At 37.6% G+C, this 12,428-nt stretch overlaps 1 protein-coding gene across 2 annotated transcripts in view; it reads left to right on the forward strand.

Moving 5' to 3' along the window:
• COBLL1 (cordon-bleu WH2 repeat protein like 1) overlaps positions 1-12,428 on the forward strand; it is a 158,687-nt gene that overhangs the window by 100,619 nt on the left and 45,640 nt on the right. The gene's annotated exons all lie outside the window — the stretch shown is intronic.

The following is a 12,428-nucleotide window of genomic DNA, read 5'->3' on the forward strand; positions in this document are numbered from 1 at the left end:
ATTTCACTTTGAAGTGGAAAGTTACATGAACTATAGACTTGGTCTTGTTCTTTCACCTTCAACTGCCTATTTGTTATCAGGAATCCTGTTTTAGAAATTTAAGCTGTTTTGACCTTAGCTCGCTCGCTCGTGCGCTCTCTCTCTCTCTCTCTGTTTGTGTGTGTGTTATGTATAAGGAAAAGAATATATTGGGTATTGCATTCTTACAATCTGATGTTGTCTAGAAAAACTCATTCAAGGTAACCTTAATTTTAAGATTTATCATTAAAATAATGTGTAACTTTATAGATTATTTAAAGTAGATGAAAACAAAATAGTTCAGCTTTAGCAAATAATATCGTATTATTTAACTCTGATTAAATTTGAGGAAGTTGCATTTTGCCATTTATTTTGTATTGAAAGTCATTTTGGAGATCACACATTGAACCCTATTTATGAGATTGAGAAAACTGTCTGTGGTAGGCTCCCACCTGCAGCTGTGGATGGCCTCGTATGTGTGAGAAAGACATCTTGAAAGTTAGAGACAATGGCCATTATCATGAATTCTTGAAATAATGTTACTCTGGTTTTAAAAGGAAAATGGATCTGGCTGGGGGTAATAAAGGCAATTCCTTTTTTATTTTTTTTTTATTTTTCCTGAATTCAAAGTAAGTAAAAAAAAAAAAGTCTACTTTTTTTCTAGTTATTAGGGTTTCAGGTCACGTTGGTTTCATCACAAATACTCTTCAAAATTTCTTTTTTTTTTTGAGATGGAGTCTTGCTCTGTCGCCCAGGCTGGAGTGCAGTGGCGCAATCTCGGCTCACTGCAAGCTCCGCCTCCCGGGTTCACGCCATTCTCCTGCCTCAGCCTCTCCGAGTAGCTGGGACTACAGGCGCCCGCCACCACGCCCGGCTAATTTTTTTGTATTTTTAGTAGAGACGGGGTTTCACCGTGGTCTCGATCTCCTGACCTCGTGATCCGCCTGCCTCGGCCTCCCAAAGTGCTGGGAATACAAGCGTGAGCCACCGCGCCTGGCCTCAAAATTTCTATTTGGGGATTTACCAGTCATCTTTTTATATTACCTTATTCTCTGTTTGCTCTCAATGAATCTCTGGGTTCTTCAGATTTTTTTTTTTAAACTTCAGTGACTTTAACATCAGAAGCGTGTTTCTTCTCTCCATCCTGTCACCCGTCATAGTTATTTTAGACTTTTCCACATGCCACCCCGAGTTAACTTTTCTTCTGTTTCCTCAACTGTGGAAACCAAGATCCATGGTCAACTTCCCTGTTTCCACCAGAGAATGGTGGAATCTCATCACTTTAAAACGGTTCCATTCCTGAGATCTTAGGGTTCCTTATTTGAATACCACCTTTTTAAACATCTAGCTTATCCACTTTCTCTTTAACTGAATTAGTTCTTCATCCTCCTCAAGTCTAATTTATGACTTATGTAGGATGCTGCATTTTTCTTCATGTCTAAATTTTCTTCATATCTATTTTTTCTTCATACCTGATAGATTCTGCATCAAACATTGCTCCTACATTTGTACTTACAAGCACCCTAGATTTTTCCCACCTCCTTCCAGTATGTTTGCCTCCTCAGGTCCCTAAATCTGAGTAACTTTCCATCAATCAGCTTTATGTTTCTGGGCCAACTGTTGTTGAATTGCTGCAGTTTTTTTATCTATGAAAATGTGTTATAGGTGAATTGATAGGATTAAATATGATTAAATGAAATACTGTCAGGGCTTGGCGCCTATTGGCTTTCTCTTTTTTTTTTTTTTTTAATTGGGAACTGCTTTTCTTAACCCTGGGCTCTCTTCATTGACCTTGTACCCTCAGATTAATCTAAAATGCCTCTCTGTTTGTGGTACTACCTTTGATAACAGACTGCAGGACAGCAATTCAATATCAAATTAAAGGAGTCCAAACTACCTAGCCTGGAGATTAGGATACCTTATTTTCTCCAACAAAATTAAGTAGGCTTTTCCTTCACCACCACTCTCCTTCCTTTGTGTATTTTTTGTTTGTTTGTTTTTTGAGACAGAGTCTTGCTCTGTCACCCAGGCTGGAGTGCCTTGGCAGGATCTCGGCTCACTGCAACCTCCACCTCCCAGGTTTAAGGAATTCTCCTGCCCCAGTGTCCCAAGTAGCTGGGATTACAGATGAACACCACCATGCCCAGCTAATTTTTGTATTTTTAGAAGAGATGGGGTTTCACCATTTTGGCCAGGCTGGTCTCGAACTCCTGACCTCAGGTGATCCACCTACCTCGGCCTCCCAAAGTGCTGGGATTACAGGCATGAGCCACTGTGCCCGGCCCTCCTTTGTGTATCTTAAGCTTCACCACATGACTCTTTGCTCTTCCTTTGTTCTTCTACAAATACTCCATTTCTTTTACCTCAGTACCTTTATGAACTTTTTTTTCCCTCTTGTGTAACTCACTACCCTCATTTTCTACAGTTAGTTTATATAGCTCAGGTGATATATTTTATATAAAGGCTCCCTTATCTCCCCAGAATCAGTGATTAACTCTGGCTTCCAAACTCTTCTGACACTTTATATCATATTTATTACATATTGTTCTATGCTGCAATGTATGTGTGGGTCTTACCTTTTGAAGAAACCACAGAGCCATGAGAATATCATTACTTTTCTTTATAGTGCCTAGCACAGTTTCTTGCAATGTAGTAGGCATTTCATAAATTTATCAAAATGAATATTGTCTTCCTAAACCCTTACATGTAGCTGGAGGTAGCAACATAAATGGTGTGAAGAAGCACTTGGAATTGTCTTCCTAAACCCTTACGTGTAGATGGAGGTAGAAACATAAATGGTGTAAAGAAGCACTTGGAATGAGTCCTAGTTGTTTACCCAGAATCTTTTAAGTAAAGATATTTTCACCAGGCAGAGAGCAAGGTAGGAATGGAATGCCCCAAATTCCGATTGCTTTTTAAATTTTGTTTAGGGCTGAAGAGTTTTTCTGAGAGTAGAATTTATATCGGTGTTTTTGTTTGTTTGTTTGTTTAGACATGATTTCAGTCACCCAGGCTGGAGTGCAGTGGTAAGATCTGGGCTCACGGCAGCTTCTGCCTCCCAGGCTCAAGCAATCTTCCCACCCCAGCCTCCCAAGTAGCTAGGACCACAGGCGTGTGCTACCATGCCCAGCTAATTCTTGTATTTTTTGTAGAGATGGGATTTCCCCACATTGCCCAGCCTGTATATCAGTGTTTTTACTATGGGGTTTCATTTAGGGACTTTGTTCACAGTAGTTTTATAATTCAGGCATGACTCATCGATGCTATGACTAATTTTCTATTTTAAGTGTTTGTGATTTAAAGTAGTTGTGTGATTCTGAATATCTTAGGAGTGTGATTTTGGGATACCTTAATGCGATCCAAGATGTTTCAGAGTTTGGCTTGGTATATCTTACAAGTGTGACTTGGGATATCTTAATAGTGTGATTAGGGATGTCTTGAGTGTCACAGCTGCTGCTGACCCATTGTTTCACAAAACTGTTTAACAACAAAAAGAAATGTTCAGATAGAAAATTATGTACTACTACTGAAAAATGTTAACTACCTAATGGGAAAACTCATAATGACAAAAATAAAATTTCTTTATGACTTTGTTACTACCATATAAAAGGAATATGAAAAATCTCAACAGAATAATACAATAATTTGGTGGAGGTAACTTTAAGTGTGTGAGGGTTTCTTAGATAAATAGAGTTCTATATGTAACTCTGAACAAAGACTTTAATGCAGTTTTTTGAGACCATGCTTTCTGAATTTGTCTGAATATTTCTTATATATTTATTTTGATAGTGTAGTATTATTTCTTATGCCTTTATTGTGAAGAATACTATCAGTGTTTGACGGAAATACAGATTTCAGAAACTTATATGCCTCGCTTCACTTTTCGGAAATAATTTTCCCACTCAAAATGTATTCTTGGGGAATATTTTTGGAAAGTCCTCCCATAGATCTCATGCACAGGTGGGCTCAGGATGTTCTCTTTTGGGGAATGTGAGTGCGCAGTGGTATCTTCAGAAGAATGCACTTGTTTGTACATTGATTTTCACCAAAGAGCTTGTTCAGATTAGGAAACACAGTGGGGTTGGAGGTGGTCATAGACTTTATGCTCAGGGAGAAACTTATTATCCTGAATTAGGTTGGTAGCCATCTGCCAGCTCAACTATTTTTGGTACCAGAACTTAGTGATGCCATCTCTTTAATGACCAAAAGTCACCATGTCTCTACTATCTTGCCTTTGTGAGGCTCTGCTTACATTAAGGGGGGTTGCCATGCTAACCTGAAAACTCTTGGGCATTTCTGCATATCCTAATATCATGGATGGTTGGACTGAAAGAAGGAAGAATTAAAATATTTTATTTATATATAAGATACAGTGTAGTATAGATGTATGTGTGTGTATGCCTATGTGTATGTATGTATATATGTTTGCACACATATATAAATGTGTGCATCTATGTATAGACTGTATATACCAAATCCAAAATCTCAAATGCTTCAAATTCCAAAACTTTTTGAGTGTAAATATGATGCTCAAAGGAAATGTTTATTGGAGCATTTCAAACTTTGGATTTCCAGATTAGGGATGCTCAACTCGAGTAATGCAAATACTTCAAAATCTGAAAAAAAATGTGAAATCGAAAACACTTCATGCCTCAAGAATGTTGGATAAGGGATACTCAACCTGTTTCTGTGTGTCTGTGTATCATGTATATAATCGATAAACATCTTTTTCACCAGACAAAGCAGTTCTTTGCCTTTCTAGAAATGAACATTAAAGGATACTACTGTTACAGAACTAGTGGCTTTTCTTCTCAGAAGATGCTATACTTCACAACAGCATAAGCAGTGGTGTCTGCTAGTACTTGGGAAAAGTTAATTTTTAATGAAAGTGAGCCTATAGACTAAATAGATATAGAAACCACATAGAATAAGGAAATATGTGGGTACATTTGTATATGATTCTAGGTCTTCATCGTATAGTCGGGTATCTGCTTCATAGGTAATTATTCCTCATTGAATAAGTATTAGTTCCTTTTTCCTCTTTTCCCTTTCTCCAGGCTAAACTTTTAAAGCAAAATGTTCATTTTGGGAAATCTGATAAGATTGACACGAATGCTTCCTTAGCCTATAGAGAGAGCATTCAATGGCCATGCTATCACACTTTCCTACAAGAGGGAGGAAGAAATAAGCACCATTTATAACATAGGAAGATATTTCTTTTACGCCCCTACCACAAATAGGAATTTGTTTTGATTTGAGCACACGTGAGATGTCATAATTGAAAACACAAAGAAAGCACAGAACTCCAAGCTAGAAGTCCCAACTAGAAGTTACAGTTTGTTCTAGACTTGCTGTGTGATCTCAAGCAAGTCACCTCACCTCTCTGGGCTTTTCCCATAAAATAACCCAGAGACATGTCGCACATGCTTTTCAGCTTGATTTGCCTGTGCCATAGCACCAGTTTACAGCAGAGTCGAGCCTAAGCCCGCGGTTTTGACTGGCATAGGGTTGGGCCGCTGAGGAACTCGGGAGCATTTTACATGGATTACAGCGCCACCTATTGGGAAAAAGTAGACTATGAAAAATGACAAGATAAAGTTGGATCAGTGTGGGATTTTTGCTAAAAAAAACGAGAGTAACAGAACAGTATGGATCTAGAAAAATTTCTGAAGTTCATGTCATATTTATATTTATTGAGAAGTGTCTATTGATGACAAATGTGTGATAAATATATGTGTATAATAGGGTGTTTTTTTTAAACTGTCAATCTATAGGGTGGTACAAACCATGTTTAACTATATAAGATGCTTAAATTTTGGTTTAGATCCTTATTCTGCTGTAATTGCTTAAAACAAAAGTTGGCATTTTAACTGTGCAAGTACCTAAACATAACAGTACTACTTGAGTTTTTAATCGGTACTATTTGAGTTTTTAATCATCCTGTCATCTAGGTTCTGTCACTGCCCTCCCATATCCCCCATGGCTCTGAGCTCAGGAGAATGTCAGCCTCTGTCACCTGCCTGCTCCCCTGGTTGGGAAAGGGGTGACAAAGTATTCACAAATGTCCTCAGAACATTGTTCCTGGCAGGGCCACCCTCTTCCCTTTGCTTTTCTGGCATCTACACCTTATAATAATGACCCTTTTTAATTTGTTTTTTAACTTAATTTAATTTTTAAATTTTTCTAGAGACAGCGTCTCACTCCATTGCCCAGGCTGGAGTGCAGTGGTGTGATCATAGCTCACTGCAGCCTCAAACTCTGGGCTCAAGTGATTGTCCTGCCTTGGCCTCCCAAAGTGCTGGGATTACAGATGTGAGCCACCGTGCTCAGCCCTAATTTTAGTTTTTAAATTTTTGTGATTACAAGTGCAATAGTTAGATGTTTTAGAAAGTTGGAAAATACAGATAAGCCAAAAAATTGTAAATGCAATTTCATTAAGCAGGCAGATTGCAACTTCTAACATTGTAGTGTCTAACCTTTTATTCTTAGACATGCACATATATGTACACCCATCTATATGTGCACTCTTCTTTTTTACAACAATATGGTACTATATTGTACATGCTATTTGTAACCTGCTTTTTTTCAGTTAATGATTTCCATCTTTCATGTCAATAAAATGTTATCCTTTGTCTATATTCAAATTGCCTCAATTATAGTGAGATATATTTGTAGTATTTTTGTTTTTATAAGGGGCATGTATGTGTGTTTAGTAGGTGTGTTCTTAAATCACAATTTGTATGACGGTAATTATTTATAATTAGCTCTGAGTATAACACCTAAGATAAACAACCAGATAGAGTCCAAAGTGGTGACTTTCTAAAAATTGTGGGGTTTTTTACATTTAGTAATATCTATTTTTAGTATGTTAAGAACTTATCAGCTTAGTAATCTGACCTATTACTATTTATCTTCAAATCTTAATTTCATGTGTTATTTTCTTCAAAATGTTTCTTATAGCATAATAAGCATTCTCAATTTTGAGAATGGGTCTATTTGTTTTGTGTACCTGGTACTTTTCATTTCTTGCACACACAGAGAGAGCCCTGCTTCATTCCTGAACTCATTACTGAATTACATGGGTTAGCATAAGATTGATAAACATCAGCAGCAATAGAGAATCTTTTAAAATTTCTGTACTATTACTGGTATGTATAATTGGGTTGTTGGTGTGCACTTACAAGCACTGTACAGATATGAAACTAATCCAGGGAATTGTTATTTATTTCTGAAAGAAGTGGGAAATCTCATAGGGATTTCTTCATTTCAAAGAAGAGCTTTTAGAGTCTTAAAAGAAAAAATCAGCCCTCCAGAAAATTATTATATTATCTTACAAGAGAAAAAATTCTGTAAATAATGTTAATGCAAAGCAGACTCTGCTGAGTAATAAAATAACCCAAAATTCAATGTGGTGTAATAATATAGAGGAGTGATTATAATGTTCATCCAATCCTTTTCCACTTTTAATAATTTGCCTCAGGTTTTAGGTGGACTGCTCATGTGTGCTCCCGCCTTAGGAAACAGGAAGACAGGCATCTTTTCTGTGGTGATCCCGTGGTCAAACCCATTAGCCAACTGCCTTCAGGTGCATCGACTGGGGGATGATTATCCAACCAGAATTGTTATCTTTGGCAGAAGTAGTTTGGCATCCAGGTGGATAATTCTGAGCTCTATTCAAGAGATTATTTTATTTCCTGTGGGTGCACTTGGTGACTAGTTAACCCCAGCGGCAGCTCCGTTGGATGCAGGACCTGCTTAAAAGTTAATGTCCTACTTTTATAGTGTTATCACTCCTTTATGGTAAAGCTAGACAGTCAGTAATTCCCAACCTCAAAATCTTGTGGTCAGGGTCAGCTTTCCTGTGTTACAGTGCTGAATGCTGAGGCGGCAATTAAATATTTAAAGCATTCAAACTAGTCTGAGGCTATTTTTGGAAAAGATCTTAACCCTATTTAATGTTTGTGTCTCACCTTTGTGTAAAGATGGCATGGCTTAGGCAAAACAAGCTTATTAATTATAAAAAACAACAGAGCTTTCACCATGTTACTTTTATCTAAAGCATATGAACTTCCTCTCAACAAGTATGCTTTCTCATGTGTCAGTTGTATTAGTCTACTATGCATTTGAGCCCCTTGACTTTCAAGCAGAATTAATCACTGTTTTCTCTAAATTCCCCGTTCGACAACAGCGACCTAGCCAGGTGCCTGAAAATTACTAAGGTGTGGTCCTGCTAGAGGGGAGCTCACATCCATGTACACACAGAACCCAGATAACTTCTTGAGGTCACTCTGCTGCTTAAGATCTAAGTAAGGCTGGCCTGAACCCATGTTCCACTTCCTGTGGAAGGTTCAATCCCCTTTATAATCTTATTGTAAACTCCCAAGAGTTTTATGTTCTTGGGGCCACCTCTGGCTCTGACTTCATGCCTTACCACCTCTGGATTCATATTTTTCAGTTTCTGCTTTTGAAATTTCATCCTTTATTTGACACCTTTCAAGGCTACCAGAACATTAGTGATGGCTTGTAGAGTTACAGTAAGCACACCACATAGCAAACCATTGAAATTTGCATTTTAGGTCTCCTGTTGGGTACTTTCAGCAACACTGCCACTTTGTCCTTCCAATCCTGGCCGCTTTCCACTGGCTAGCTCCTCTTTCTGTCTCTGTCTCCTTTCTGCATTAGCTTCAATCCTATCAGCTCCCTACAAAATATATCTAGAATCTGAGTAGTCCAGGCCACCACCATCTCCCACCTAAATTTTCGCAATAACCTTGTAGCTGCTCCCCCAGGCTATTTTGAATACAAAAACCAGAATGTAATCCTTTTAAAAAGTAGAGTAGATCACATCACTCCTCAGAACTCTTTGGAGGCTTTCTGTCTCGCTCAGTAAAATCTCAAGTCTTCACTTGAAAGGCCTTTAAACACTACAAGATTATCACTCTGATTTCATGCCTATTGTTTTCACCTTAGCCGAATAGTTTCTGTTTTTCTTTAAACACTTAGAGCACATTCCTGCCTCAGGTTTTTGTACTTGTCAAAGCTATCTTTCCGCAGATACCCCAGTCCCTTCAAGGTCTCAATTCTGGTGTCATTTTTCAATTAGGACATTCCTAACTTCTTTCCTTATTTTTTTTGTTAGAGCATGTAACACCATCTGATATTTTATATATTCTACTTGTTTCTTTTTTCTCTTCTCTCTAGATCAGAGTTTCATAAACTTCATAAACTACAGTATGATCAGAATAGGCTGGAGTGCCTGTCAAAGCACAGATTGCTGTTCCTCATTCCCAGAGTTTCTGATTAATGATCTGGGCTGGGGCTTGACAATTTGCATTTCTAACATGTTCCCAGCAGATACTGATGCTGCTGGTCTATGTATCACACCTTGAGAACCAGCGTGTTAGAATTACTCTATCCAGTATGACAGCCATTTACCAAATGTGTCTACTTACATTGAATTTAAATTAAGTTGAATAAATTAAAAATTTGGTTTGGGAGTCCACTATCCCAGTAACCACTGTGTTGGACAGTGCAGATATAGAACATTTCCATCAGTGCAGAAAATTCCATTGGGCATATTACTGTAAAACACAAACCACATAAAGATCCACATGGAGCTTACTTTGGTGTAAGGAATCAGGTTAGATACACAACTTTTCTTTTTCATCCGATAGTCAGTTTTCCCAATACCACTTATTGAAAATTCAGTTGTTTCCCCAGAAACAATTCATATGCAGTATTAAATTCACATATGTAGTTATATCTATTGCAGAACTTTCTGGATTGCTGCATTTATCTGTCTGGGAATAGGAATATTTTCAAGAGAAATTTGGCTTCTAAAATTATTGAATAAAGAATTGGACCTGGAATTATAAAATGAGAGAATAAAGTCATAAAGAAGTTCTGTGGTTTTCAGTTGCCTCTCAAAGAGGGATTTTTAGTAGAAAACATGTAGGCAGTGTTGAGTCCAAAGGTCATGATATAGTCGGCAACTTTTCTCTCATGAAATCTGATATAGTGTGTGAAGTTCCTAGATAAATAAAATATGACTGAGGGAATAGGCCATTATGTTAATATTCTTGACCAATTATCCACACCATTTATTAGATTAGAAAATTAATTTATCACAGATAGAAATACCAATATTTCTACACAAATAATCAAATTGTTCTAACTTTTTAAAAAAATCAAAAATGTATTTTAAATATTCATGTGTTTATACATAAACGATGAAAATTATGGCACAAAAATAGGGATAAAAACAAAACAAAACTTTAATAATTTTTTGTTTTTTGTTTTGTTTTGTTTTTTGAGACGGAGTCTTGCTCTGTTACCCAGGCTGGACTGCAGTGGCGGGATCTCGGCTCACTGCAAGCTCCGCCTCCCAGGTTCACGCTATTCTTCTGCCTCAGCCTCCCAAGTAGCTGGGACTACAGGCACCCGCCACCACGCCTGGCTAATTTTTTGTATTTTTAGTAGAGACGGGGTTTCACTGTGTTAGCCAGGATGGCCTTGATCTCCTGACCTCGTGATCTGCCCGCCTCGGCCTCCCAAAATGCTGGGATTACAGGAGTGAGCCACCGCACCCAGCCATTTGTCTTGTTAACTTATGTATTTCTGGCAGAGATTCAAAAAAACTGTATATTTAAGAAGTAAAAGATGTTGGAAGAATAAACTTCAATGTTTTTACATTTATTACTTGACACATTTATTTATAGAGAGAAAGAAATACGGTCTGCATGTATCATCATTTACTCATAGTCAACAGCAGACAGCTACCCGTTCAGTTGGCGATGAAAGTTCTCTCCTCCTCCAGCTAAACTGCATTTGTAATTGTATTTAACTAGACATTACCTAATCCTTCTTAACTTTATTTACTATCAAAGAAAGTACTATTTCCAATTCTAGAATTGGTACGTGCCATCCAATTGCTCTTGTAGAGTACCATATTACCAAAAAATCAACTTCCACAAGACCATTTTGCTGATATCTCTGGATGAAATTTAAAATGTCCTGTTTAAAGCCAAAACATGGGCAATATAGATACATTTATGGGCATAGCCTGTGGCTCAAAAGAAGGATGTAAAACTCTTAAATATTATACAACCATCTAATAAAGACACAGGAAATGTATTTTGAGAATTGAAATGTATTCCTGAGAATTTTTTTTTTAATTGAGGGACTTAGAGCCTTTATTTATTTTTCTTTATATATATACAAGTAATAGGGTGCTACTTGTATGTGGGGGAGAAGGGAGGTGTGAGGGACCATTAAGAAACATACTCCTTATCCCATAAAGATTGGACTGGCCTAGCAGTAGGCAGCGACCACAGAAAGTAGAAATAGGGGCTGAACACGGGATGATCTGAAATCTATGTAATGTGTTGTTTGACTTCAAGACCACACAGTGTCCGACAGTGAATCCTTCCCCACCTCTGCAGGAGACTCCTTGAAGAACTGCATCAGAGAGGCTGCAGGCCTGGGAGCTTACTGGGGGTGACATGCCATATGAAAACAGGTGCACTAAAATAAAAGTAGCATACTGAATGGTGGGATTTCTAGCCCTATTTCCCTGTCAAGTTCCCAAAAGCCAGTAACCAGGTTTATATCTCTAGTCAAGAAATTGGAGAATAACTTTTTACTAATATGTGCATTTCCCTTTCGAGGTGGGATGCAGATGGCTGGCTACCCGATTACCCTAAAGTGAATCCCATGAACCTATGCCTCCATCCATAAAAATACGATTTACATACTGCAGTTTAGTGCCTTATTCTTAAGTGTGAACTAACAGCTTAGGATCACCTGACATTTGGGGAAAGCACATGTTACCAAAGATTTTGTAGTGTGCTTTCCTTAAGGGCTGACAGTATTAAGAAAGACTCAGAGACTGTGTTGTTCTGTTGATGATATGAATGAAAATGTAAGTCCGTGTCAACAATGACAATCTATGGAAAGGGAAGCAAAAAATTGATAAGTATCCCTGAATCCCAAGTTGGGTATGAAAGTTTCTATAGAAATAAGTCCTGTATTACCAATAGTATTAAACATTCATTCATTATTTGAAATTATCTCATGCATTTATTTATTTCAATTTTATGTTCTAGCACAAGAGCTGATAAACTTTTTCTGTCATGGGCCAGGAAGTAAAAATAGTAGGCTTTGTGGGCTATGCCTATATAGTAGATGTGGTCACCCTACTCCATTCTGCTGTTGTAACTAACTCAAAAGCAGCCTGAGACATTATGTAAACAAACAGGCATGGCTATTTTCTAATACAACTTTATTTACAAAAACAGACTGTGGGCCCATTTTGACCTGCACATTGTGGTTTGCTGACACTTGGTTTAGTTCATCCAGTAGAGTGTTAGATCTATGAGAACAGATATACTATAGTACTTGTACTGTGATTC

This window comes from Hylobates moloch, unplaced genomic scaffold (assembly GCF_009828535.3).
Source record: "Hylobates moloch isolate HMO894 unplaced genomic scaffold, HMol_V3 SCAFFOLD_1, whole genome shotgun sequence".
NCBI classification, from domain to species: Eukaryota; Metazoa; Chordata; class Mammalia; order Primates; family Hylobatidae; genus Hylobates; species Hylobates moloch.